Below are 13,021 nucleotides of genomic sequence, written 5' to 3'. Positions count from 1 at the left end.
TCAAAAAGAATAAAACACCCAATAATAAATTTAGTCAAGGCAATGTAAGACTTTTCTGCTGAAAATATCAAAACATGCTGTAAGAAATTAAAGAAACCCTAAGTAAATGAAAAGACATCCCCTAATCGAGGACTGAAAGACTTTATTAACTATATCAACTATTTTGGTTAGCAGTTGGGCATTACTCCCCAAAATGACCTCCAGATTCCATTCACTCCCTTCCAAAATTCCAACAGCCTGTTTTGCAGAGATGGACAAACTAATCTGACGATTAATTACAAGAGGCTCAGAAGAACCAAAACAATCTTGAAGAAGGAGGGCAAAATTAGAGGACTCACATTTCAGTTTCAAAATTTACTATGAAGCTATAGTAATCAAAACAATGTTGGCAAAGGGTAAACATACAGATTTATGGGACAGAATTGAAAGTCTAGAAATAAACCCATATATCTAGGACCAATAATTGATTTTCAACAAGGATGCCAAAACCATTCATGGGAGAAAAATAAACTTTCAACAAATAGTTCTAGAACAACTGGACCACCACATGCAAAAGTATGAACTTTGACCCTTGCCTCACACCATATTCAAAAATGAATTCAAATGGAGAGAAAACCTAAATTCAAATGGAGAGAAGAGCTAAAATTATGAAGCTCTTAGAAAAAAACACAGCAGTACATTTTCATGACTTGTATTTGGCAATGACTTCACAGATATGACTAAAAAAACCACAAGTAATAAGAGAAAAATGATAAATTGGACATCAGCAAAATTTGAAACTTTTATTCATCAAAGTACACTACTGGAATAGTGAAAAGGCAACCAACCCACCAAATGGGAGGAAATATTTGCAAATAATATAACTGATAAAAGTATAGTATCCAGGTCAACCACAATGGCTCACACCTGTAATCCCAGCACTCTGGAAGGCCAAGGCAGGAGGATTGCTTGAGGCCAAGAGTTCCAGGTCAGCCTGGGCAACATAGCAAGACCCCATCTCTTAAAAGAAAAAAGGTATAGTATTCAAAATTAAAAAAAAAAACCTCTTACAATTCAGTAAGATAAAGACAAAAATAGTTTTTTAATGGGCAAAGAATGTGAATAGATATTTCTCCAAAAAACTACACAAATGACAAAAAGCACATTAGAAGACACTCAATGTCATTGGTCATTAGGAAATGCAAATCCAAACCAAAGAAGTGAAAGATCTCCACAATGAAAACCATAAAACATTGATGAAAGAAACTGGAGAACGTCAAAATAACGGACAGATACTCCATGGTCATGGTTTGAATAAATATTGTTTATCTCCTTCAAGAAGAAAAAAAGAAAAATGAAAAAAGAATCAGTGTTGTTAAAATGTCCACACAAAATGAAGAAATCTATAGATTCACCAAAATCCCTATAAAAATATCAATAACATTCTTCCCAGAAGAAGGAAAAATACCCCTAAAATTTATATGGAAACACAAATAAATGCAAGTCAAAACCCCAGTTACATATGATTTTGTACACACTAGGATGAAGAATGAAGGAAGAGAGAAGGAAAAGGAAGTAAAAGCGCAAGAAAGAGGGAAAAAAATAAGTGTTGGTGAGTATATAAAGAACCTGGAAACTTCACACATTGCTAGTGGGAATGCAAATGGTACAGCTACTGTAAGAAAAAAAAAAAACAGTATCGCAGTTCCTCGATAACTTAAACATAAAATTACCACCTAACACAGCAATTCCCATCCTAAGTATAAAACAAAAGAATGGAAAACAGGTTTTCAAACAGATACTTGTATGTTCATAGAAGCATTATTCAATAACAGCAAAAAAGGTGAAAACAATACAAACAGATGAACAGATGAACAAATGTGATATATCCATACAATGGAATATTATTAGACCATAAAAAGAACTAAAGTACTACCACACACTATAACATGGATGAACTTTGAAAGCATTTGTGCTAAGTGAAAGAAGCCATAGACACAAAAGATCATATATTGAGTGATTCTGTTTTTGTGAAATATCTAGAACAGGAAAATCCAGGCAACAGAACACAAAGTAGTAATTTCCAGGGGCTGGGAAGTGGGGTGAATAGAGAGATAAAACAAGAAGTGAATGCTTAATGGTTAAAGAGTTTCCATTTGGGGTGATGAAAAAGTTCTGAAACTAGACAGAGAAAGTGGTTGCACAACACTGTGAGTGAACTAAATGCAACTAAATTGAATGCTATAAAATGGCTAATATGGTAAATTTTGTGTTATATGTATTTTGTCACAACAATAGCAAAAAAGCAAATGAATAAATCTCCAGTAAGAAATACAGCATTAAGAAACCACTAAGAATACAGTGGCTCAAGCCTGTAATCCCAGCACTTTGGGAGGCTGAGGCTGGTAGATAACCTCAGGTCATGAGTTCGAGACCAGCCTGACCAACATGGAGAAACCCCGTCTCTACTAAAATACAAAATTAGGCAGGCGTGGTGGCACATGCCTATAATCCCAGCTACTCAAGAAGCTGAGGCAGAAGAATCACTTGAACCCAGGAGGTGGAGGTTGGGGTGAGCCAAGATCGCGCCATTACACTCCAGCCTGGGCAACAAGAGTGAAACTGTCTCAAAAAAAAAAAAAAAAAAAACAGAAAAGAAAAAGAAAGAAAAGAAACACTAAGAATAAAGAGACCAGGTGCAGTGGCTCACATCTGTAATCCCAGCACTTTGGGAGGCCAAGGTGGATGGCTCGCTAGAGGCCAGGAGTTCAAGACCAGCCTGGGCAACACGATAAAACCCCACCTCTACTAAAAATACAAAAATTAGCTGGGCGTGGTGGTGCAGGCCTGTAGTACCAGCTACTGGGGAGGCTGAGGCATGAGAATCGCTGGAACCTAGGAGGCAGAGGTTGCAGTGAGCTGAGATCACACCATTGCACTCCAATCTCAGCAAAAGAGTGAGACTCTGCCTAGAAAAAAAAAAGAAGGAAACCACTAAGAATAAAGGAAAAGACTAATAAACTACATTCATCAAAATCAAATATTTCTGCTCATCAAAAGACATACAATTAAGAAATAAAACAGCCACAGATTGCAAGTATTTGCAATAACCATACTGACAACAGACTCATATCCTTATTATATAAAGAATTCCTACACATCAATAACAAAGACTAAAAACTCAGACTTGAGCCAGGTACAGTGGCTTATGCCTGTAATCCCAACATTTTGGGGGGCTGAGGCAGGAAGACCACTTGAGGTGAGAAGTTTGGGACCAGTCTGATAAACACAGTGAGACCCTATCTCTACAATAAAGGTGGTAGCACGTGTCTGTAGTCCCAGCTACCCAGGAGGCTGAGGCAGGAGGATCACTTGAGCCTAGGAGTTTGAGGCTGCAGTGAGCTATAATCGTACCACTGCACTCAGGCCTCCGTGACACTGCAAAAACCTGTACCATAAATAAAAAAATAAATAAATATATAAAATAAAAACTCGGATTTAAAAAATGAGCAAGAATTCTACTTGAAATAAAATAGAATAAGAATAATCCTCTAAAGATGGCCGAATAGGAACAGTTCCAGTCTATAGCTCCCAGCATGAGCCACGCAGAAGTTGGGTGATTTCTACATTTCCATCTGAGGTACCAGGTTTATCTCACTAGGGAGTGCCAAACAGTGGGTGCAGGAAAGTTGGTGCAGCGCACCATGCACGAGCCGAAGCAGGGTGAGGCACTGCCTCACCCAGGAAGCACAAGGGGTCAGGGAGTTCCCTTTCCTAGTCAAAGAAAGGGGTGACAAACGGCACCTGGAAAATTGGGTCACTCCCACCCTAATACTGCGCTTTTCCAAAGGGCTTGGAAAACGGCACACCAGGAGATTGTGTCCCGCACCTGGCTTGGAAGGACCTATGCCCACGGAGTCTCGCTGGTTGCTAGCACAGCGGTCTGAGATCAAACTGCAAGGCCCCAGTGAGGCTGGGGGAGGGGCGCCCGCCATTGCCCAGGCTTGCTTAGGTAAACAAAGCAGCCAGGAAGCTCGAACTGGGTGGAGCCCACCACACCTCAAGGAGGCCTGCCTGCCTCTGTAGGCTCCACCTCTGGGGGCAGGGCACAGACAAACAAAAAGTCAGCAGTAACCTCTGCAGACTTAAATGTCCCTGTCTAACAGCTCTGAAGAGAGTAGTGGTTCTCCCAGCAAGCAACTGGAGATCTGAGAACAGGCAGACTGCCTCCTAAAGTGGGTCCCTGACCCCCCAGCAGCCTAACTGGGAGGCACCCTCCAGTAGGGACAGACTGACACCTCACTTGGCCGGGTACTCCTCTGAGACAAAACTTCCAAAGGAACGATCGGACAGCTGAATATGCAGTTCACGAAAATCCGCTGTTCTGCAGCCACCGCTGCTGACACCCAGCCAAACAGGGTCTGGAGTGAACCTCTAGCAAACTCCAACAGACCTGCAGCTGAGGGTCCTGTCTGTTAGAAGGAAACCTAATAAACCGAAAGGACACCCACACCAAAAACCCATCCGTACTTCACCATCATCAGAGACCAAAAGTAGAAAAAACTACAAAGATGGGGAGAAAACAGAGCAGAAAAACTGGAAACTCTAAAAAGCAGAGCGCCTCTCCACCTCCAAAGGAATGCAGTTCCTCACCAGCAATGGAACAAAGCTGGATGGAGAATGACTGACAAGTTGAGAGAAGAAGGCTGCAGAGGATCAAACTACTCCGAGCTAAAGGAGGAAATTCAAACCAATGGCAAAGAAGTTTAAAAACTTTGAAAAAAAATTAGATGAAAATATAACTAAAACCAATGCATAGAAGTGCTAGAAGGAGCTGATGGAGCAGAAAGCCAAGTTTCGAGAACTACGTGAAGAATGCAGAAGCCTCAGTAACTGTTGCGATCAACTGGAAGAAAGGGTATCAGTGATGGAAGATGAAATGAATGAAATGAAGCGAGAAGGGAAGTTTAGAGAAAAAATAATAAAAAGAAATGAACAAAGCCTCCAAGAAATATGGGACTGTGTGAAAAGAACAAACCTATGCCTCATTGGTGTACTTGAAAGTGACGGGAAGAATGGAACCAAGTTGGAAAACACTCCACAAGATATTATCCAGGAGAACTCCCCCAATCTAGCAAGGCAGGCCAACATTCAGATTCAGGAAATATTGAGAATGCCACAAATATGCTCCCCAAGAAGAGCAACTCCAAGACACATAATTGTCAGATTCACCAAAGTTGAAACAATGGAAAAAATGTTAAGGGCAGCCAGAGAGAAACGTCCGGTTACCCACACAGGGAAGCCCATCAGACAAACAGCTGATTTCTCGGCAGAAACTCTACAAGCCAGAAGAGAGTGGGGGCCGATATTCAACATTCTTAAAGAAAAGAATTTTCAACCCAGAATTTCATATCCAGCCAAACTAAGCTTCACAAGTGAAGGAGAAATAAAATACTTTACAGACAAGCAAATGCTGAGAGATTTTGTCACCACCAGGCCTGCCCTAAAAGAGCTTCTGAAAGAAGCACTAAACATGGAAAGGAATAACCGGTACCAGCCACTGCAAAAACATGCCAAATTGTAAAGACCATCAAGGCTAGGAAGATACTGCATCAACTAACAAGCAAAATAACCAGCTAACATCATAATGAAAGGATCATATTCACACATAACAATATTAACTTTAAAAGCAAATGGGGTAAATGCTCCAATTAAAAGGCACAGACTGGCAAATTGAATAAGGAGTCAAGACCCATCAGTGTGCTGTATTCAGGAAACCCATCTCATGTGCAGAGACACATATGGACTCAAAATAAAGGGATGGAGGAAGATCTACCAAGCAAATGGAAAACAAAAAAAGGCAGGGTGCAATCCTAGCCTCTGATAAAATAGACTTTAAACCAACAAAGATCAAAAGAGACAAAGAAGGCCATTACATAATGGTAAAGGGATCAATTCAACAAGAAGAGCTAACTATCCTATATATATATGCACCCAATACAGGAGCAGCCAGATTCATAAAGCAAGTCCTGAGTGACCTACAAAGAGACTTAGACTCCCACACAATAATAATGGGAGATTTTAACACCCCACTGTCAACATTAGACAGATCAACGAGACAGAAAGTTAACAAGGATATCCAGGAATTGAACTCAGCTTTGCACCAAGCGGACCTAATAGACATCTACAGAACTCTCCACCCCAAATCAACAGAATATACATTTTTTTTTACCACCACACCACACCTATTCCAAAATTGACCACATAGTTGGAGTAAAGCACTCCTCAGCAAATGTAAAAGAATAGAAATTATAACAAACTGTCTCTCAGACCACAGTGCAATCAAACTAGAACTCAGGATTAAGAAACTCACTCAAAACCACTCAACTACATGGAAACTGAACAACCTGCTCCTGAATGACTACTGGGTACATAATGAAATGAAGGCAGAAATAAAGATGTTCTTTGAAACCAACGAGAACAAAGACACAACATACCAGAATCTCTGGGACACATTCAAAGCAGTGTGTAGAGGGAAATTTATAGCACTAAATGCCCACAAGAGAAAGCAGGAAAGACCCAAAATTGACACCCTAACATCACAGTTAAAAGAACTAGAAAAGAAAGAGCAAACACATTCAAAAACTAGCAGAAGGCAAGAAATAACTAACATCAGAGCAGAACTGAAGGAAACAGAGACACAAAAAAACCCTTCAACAAACTAATGAATCCAGGAGCTGGATTTTTGAAAAGATCAACAAAATTGATAGACCACTAGCAAGACTAATAAAGAAGAAAAGAGAGAAAAATCAAATAGATGCAATAAAAAATGAAAAAGGGGATATCACCACATATCCCACAGAAATACAATCTACCATCAGAGAATACTACAAACACCTCTATGCAAATAAACTAGAAAATCTAGAAGAAATGGATAAATTCCTCGACAAATACACCCTCCCAAGACTAAACCAGGAAGAAGTTGAATCTCTGAATAGACCCAATAACAGGCTCTGAAATTGTGGCAATAATCAATAGCTTACCAACCAAAAAGAGTCCAGGACCTGATGGATTCACAGCTGAGTTCTACCAGAGGTACAAGGAGGAACTGGTACCATTCCTTCTGAAACTATTCCAATCGATAGAAAAAGAGGGAATCCTCCCTAACACATTTTATGAGGCCAGCATCGTCCTGATACCAAAGCCTGGCAGAGACATAACCAAAAAAGAGAATTTCAGACCAATATCCTTGATGAACATTGATGCAAAAATCCTCAATAAAATACTGGCAAACCGAATCCAGCAGCACATCAAAAAGCTTATCCACCATGATCAAGTGGGCTTCATCCCTGGGATGCAAGGCTGGTTCAACATATGCAAATCAATAAATTTAATAAATCAATAAGTTTAATAAATTTTAATAATCAGTAATCCAGCATATAAACAACCAAAGACAAAAACCACATGATTATCTCAATAGATGCAGAAAAGGCCTTTGACAAAATTCAACAACCTTCATGCTAAAAACTCTCAATAAATTAGGTATTGATGGGATGTATCTCAAAATAATAAGAGCTATCTATGACAAACCCACAGCCAATATCATACTGAATGGGCAAAAACTGCAAGCATTCCCTTTGAAAACTGGCACAAGACAGGGATGCCCTCTCTCACCACTCCTATTCAACATAGTGTTGGAAGTTCTGGCCAGGGCAATCAGGCAGGAGAAGGAAATAAAGGGTATTCAATTAGGAAAAGAGGAAGTCAAATTGTCCCTGTTTGCAGATAACATGATTGTATATCTAGAAAACCCCATTGTCTCAGCCCAAAATCTCCTTAAGCTGATAAGCAACTTCAGCGAAGTCTCAGGATACAACATCAATGTACAAAAATCACAAGCATTCTTGTACACCAATCACAGACGAACAGCGAACCAAATCATGAGTGAACTCCCATTCACAATTGCTTCAAAGAGAATAAAATACCTAGGAATCCAACTTACAAGGGATGTGAAGGACCTCTTCAAGGAGAATTACAAACCACTGCTCAATGAAATAAAAGAGGATATAAAAAAATGGAAGAACATTCCATGCTCATGGGTTGGAAGAATCAATATCATGAAAATAGCCATACTGCCCAAGGTAATTTATAGATTCAATGCCATCCCCATCAGGCTACCACTGACTTTCTTCACAGAATTGGAAAAAACTACTTTAAAGTTCATATGGAACCAAAAAAGAGCCCGCATCACCAAGTCAATCCTAAGCCAAAAGAACAAAGCTGAAGGCATCATGCTATCTGACTTCAAACTATACTACAAGGCTACAGTAACCAAAACAGCATGGTACTGGTACCACAACAGAGACATAGATCAATGAACAGAACAGAGCCCTCAGAAATAATGCCGCATATCTACAACTATCTCATCTTTGACAAACCTGACAAAAACAAGAAATGGGGAAAGGATTCCCTATTTAATAAATGGTGCTGGGAAAACTGGCTAGCCATATGTAGAAAGCTGAAACTGGATCCCTTCCTTACACCTTATACAAAAACTAATTCAAGATGGATTAAAGACTTACATGTTAGACCTAAAACCATAAAAACCCTAGAAGAAAACCTAGGCAATACCATTCAGGACATAGGCGTGGGCAAGGACTTCATGTCTAAAACACCAAAAGCAATGGCAACAAAAGCCAAAATTGACAAATGGGATCTAATTAAACTAAAGAGCTTCTGCACAGCAAAAGAAACTACCATCAGAGTGAACAGGCAACCTACAGAATGGGAGAAAATTTTCGCAACCTACTCATCTGACAAAGGGCTAATATCCAGAATCTACAATGAACTCAAACAAATTTACAAGAAAAAAACAAACAACCCCATCAAAAAGTTGGCAAAGGACATGAACAGACACTTCTCAAAAGAAGACATTTATGCAGCCAAAAAACACATGAAGAAATGCTCATCATCACTGGCCATCAGAGAAATGCAAATCAAAACCACGATGAGATACCATCTCACACCAGTTAGAATGGCCATCATTAAAAAGTCAGGAAACAACAGGTGCTGGAGAGGATGTGGAGAAATAGGAACACTTTTACACTGTTGGTGGGACTGTAAACTAGTTCAACCATTGTGGAAATCAGTGTGGCGATTCCTCAGGGATCTAGAACTAGAAATACCATTTGACCGAGCCATCCCATTACTGGGTATATACCCAAAGGACTATAAATCATGCTGCTATAAAGACACATGCACACGTATGTTTATTGCGGCACTATTCACAATAGCAAAGACTTGGAACCAACCCAAATGTCCAACAACGATAGACTGGATTAAGAAAATGTGGCACATATACACCATGGAATACTATGCAGCCATAAAAAATGATGAGTTCATGTCCTTTGTAGGGACATGGATGAAACTGGAAACCATCATTCTCAGTAAACTATCACAAGGACAAAAAACCAAACACTGCATGTTCTCATTCATAGGTGGGAATTGAACAATGAGAACACATGGACAGAGGAAGGGGAACATCACACTCCGAGGACTGTTGTGGGGTCGGGGGAGGGGGGAGGGACAGCATTAGGAGATATACCTAATGCTAAATGAAGAGTTAGTCGGTGCAGCACACCAACATGGCACATGGATACATACACATGTAACAAACCTGTTCTTCCTGATGTTCTTTTTCCCTTCAGTCCCCCTGACAGGCTCCAGTGTGTATTATTCCCCACCAATGTGTTCTCATTGTTCAACTCCCACTTATGAGTGAGGACATGTGGTGTTTGGTTTTCTGTTCCTGCGTTAGTTTGCTGAGGATAACGGCTTCCAGCTCCATCCATGTCCCTGCAAAGGACATGATCTTTTTCCTTTTTATGGGTGCATAGTGTTCCCTGATGTACATGTACCACATATTTTTAATCCAGTCTATCACTGTTGGGCATTTGGGTTGATTCCACGTCTTGGTTATTGTGAATAATGCTGCAGTGAACATACGTGTGCATGTATCTTTATAATAAAATGATTTATATTCCTTTGGGTGTATACCCAGTAATGGGATTGCTGGGTCAAATGGCATTTCTGCTTCTAGATCTTTGAGGAAACACCATACTGTCTTGTCTCTTTTTAAGTGTTTTTTTTTTTAACTTCATGTCTATTTGTCTGATGTAAGTATGGCTACTCCTGCATAGTTTTGGTTTCCATTTACATGGGATATATATATGTATCCATCACATCCCTTCACTTTCACTTCATGTGTGTCTTTATAGGTGAAGTGAAGTTTCTTGTAGGCAGCATTCTGTTGGGTCTTGTGTTTTATCTATGCAGCCAGTCTAAATCTTTTAATTGTGGAGTTTAAACCAGTTATGTTCAGGTTGTTATTGGTAGTGAAGACTTACTCCTCTCATATTCCTCAAAATAGTAAGAACCATGTATGACAAGCCCACACCCAACATCATACTGAATGGGCAAAAGCTGGAAGTATTCCCCTTAAAAACTGCCAGAAGACCAGGATGCCCACTCTCATCACTCCTATTCAAGATAGTATTGGAAGTCCTGGCCAGGACAGTCAGGTAAGAGAAAGAAATAAAGGCATCCAAATAGGAAGAGAAGAAGTCAAACTATTCCTATTTGCAGACAACATGATCCTAGATGTAGAAAACCCCGTATTCTCAGCCCAAAGGCTTCTTAAACTGATAAGCAATTTCAGCAAAGTGTCAGTATACAAAATCAGTGTCCAAAAATCACTAGCACTCCTGTATACCAACAACAATCAAACTGAGAGCCAGATTAGGAATGAACTCATTCAGAACTGCCACCAAAAGAATAAAATACCTAGGAATACATCTAACGAGGGAGGTGAAAGATCTCTTCAAGGAGAACTACAAAACACTGTTCAAAGAAATCAGAGATGACACGAGCACATTCCATGCTCATGGATAGGAACAATCAATATTGTTAAAATGGTCATACTGCCCAAAGCAATTTATAGATTTAATGCTATTCTTATCAAACCACCACTGACATTCTTTACAGAACTAGAGAAAACTATTTTAAAATTCATATGGAACCAAAAAAGAGCCCGAATGGTCAAGGCAATCCTAAGCGAAAAGAACAAAGCTAGAGGCATCATACCACCTGACTTCAAACTATATTATAAGGCTATGGTAACCAAAACAGCATAGTATTGGTATAAAAACAGACCCACAGAGCAATGGAACAGAATAAAGAACTCATAAATAAATTCATGTAGTTAAAGTAAAATGATTTTCAACTCAGGCACCCTAACATACACTGGGGAAGAAACACCCTCTTCAATAAATGGTGCTGAGAAAACAGGATATCCATATGCAGAAAAATAAAACCAGACCCCTATTCCTCACCATATACAAAAATCAACTTAAGATGGATTGACAACTTAAACATAATACCTGAAACTATAAAACTACTAGAAGGAAACACCTCAGGACATCGGTCTAGGCAAAGATTTTATGACTAAGACCTCAAAAGCAAAGCAACAAAAACAAAAATAGACAATGGCTTCTGTACGGCTAAGGAAACAATCAATAGAATGAAGAGACAGTCTAAAGAATAGGAGAAAATATTTGCAAAATACTCATCTGACAAGGGACTAATGTCCAGAATACACAAGGAACTCAAAAACTCAACAAAAACAACGAATCCCATTAAACAGTGGGCAAAGGGCATGAACAGACATTTCTTTTTTTTTTTAATTTTATTATTATTATACTTTAAGTTTTAGGGTACATGTGCACAACGTGCAGGTTTGTTACATATGTATACATGTGCCATATTGGTGTGCTGCACCCATTAACTCGTCATTTAGCATTAGATCTATCTCCTAATGCTATCCCTCCCCCCTCCCCTCTCCCCACAACAGTCCCCGGTGTGTGATGTTCCCCTTTCTGTGTCCATGTGTTCTCACTGTTCAATTCCCACCTATGAGTGAGAACATGCGGTGTTTGGTTTTTTGTCCTTGTGACGGTTTGCTGAGAATGATGGTTTCCAGTTTCATCCATGTCCCTACAAAGACATTTCTTAAAAGAAGACATACAAATGGCCAACAGGTACATGAAAAAATGCTCAACATCACTAACCACTAGGGAAATGTAAATAAAACCACAAAGAGATATCGTCTTATCCCAGTCAGAATAGATATTATCAGAAAGACAAAAAATTAACAGATGCTGGTGAGGATGCAGGAAAAAAGGAACTCACATACACTGTTGGTGGGAATGTAAATTAGTATAGCCATTATGAAAAACAGTATGGAGATACCCCAAAAAAAAAAAAAACTAAAAATAGAACTAACCCATGATACAGTAATCCCACTACTGGGTATTTATCCAAAGGAAAGGAAAACAATATTTCAATAGGATACATACACTCCCATGTTTACTGCAGCACTACTCACAACAGCAATGATATAGAACCAACCAAACTGCCCATCAATGGACAAATGGATAAAGAAAATATGGTGCATTTACACAATTAAACATAATTTGGCCATAAAAAAGAATAAAATTCTGTCATGTACAGCAACATGGATGCAACTGAAGGTCATTATGTTAAGTGAAGTAAGCCAGAAACAGAAAAAAAAATATTCCACGTATTCACTCATATGTGGGTGCTGAAAAAGTTGATCTCATGAAGGTAGAGGGTAGAATTATAGACACTAGAGACTGGGAAGGGTGTAGAGGGGAGAGTTCACAATGGAGAGAGGTTGGTTAATGGCTACAAACATACAGCTAGATAGAAGGAGTAAGTTCTAATATTCAGTAGTAGAATACGGTGACTATAGTTAACAGCAATGTATTGTATATTTCAAAGTAACTAGAAGTAAGAACTTGAAATATTCTCAATATATAGAAATAATAAATGCTTGTGATGATGGATATGCTAAACACCCTGATTTGGTCATTACACATTCTTTATATGTAACAAAATATCACATGTATGCCATAAATATGTACAAACATTTATCACTTTTTAAAAAGATATGCTGATTGGGAAA

General features: G+C 39.1%; 1 protein-coding gene across 10 annotated transcripts in view; it reads right to left on the bottom strand.

The window, feature by feature from the left end:
- Positions 1-13,021, bottom strand: part of SENP7 (SUMO specific peptidase 7) — a 182,446-nt gene that overhangs the window by 127,200 nt on the left and 42,225 nt on the right. The window lies entirely within an intron of this gene.

The sequence above is a fragment of the Nomascus leucogenys genome, chromosome 21 (genome assembly GCF_006542625.1).
Source record: "Nomascus leucogenys isolate Asia chromosome 21, Asia_NLE_v1, whole genome shotgun sequence".
NCBI classification, from domain to species: domain Eukaryota; kingdom Metazoa; phylum Chordata; class Mammalia; order Primates; family Hylobatidae; genus Nomascus; species Nomascus leucogenys.
The sequence above is the reverse complement of the archived record's forward strand: the minus strand, read 5'-3'. Positions and strand labels throughout refer to the sequence as shown.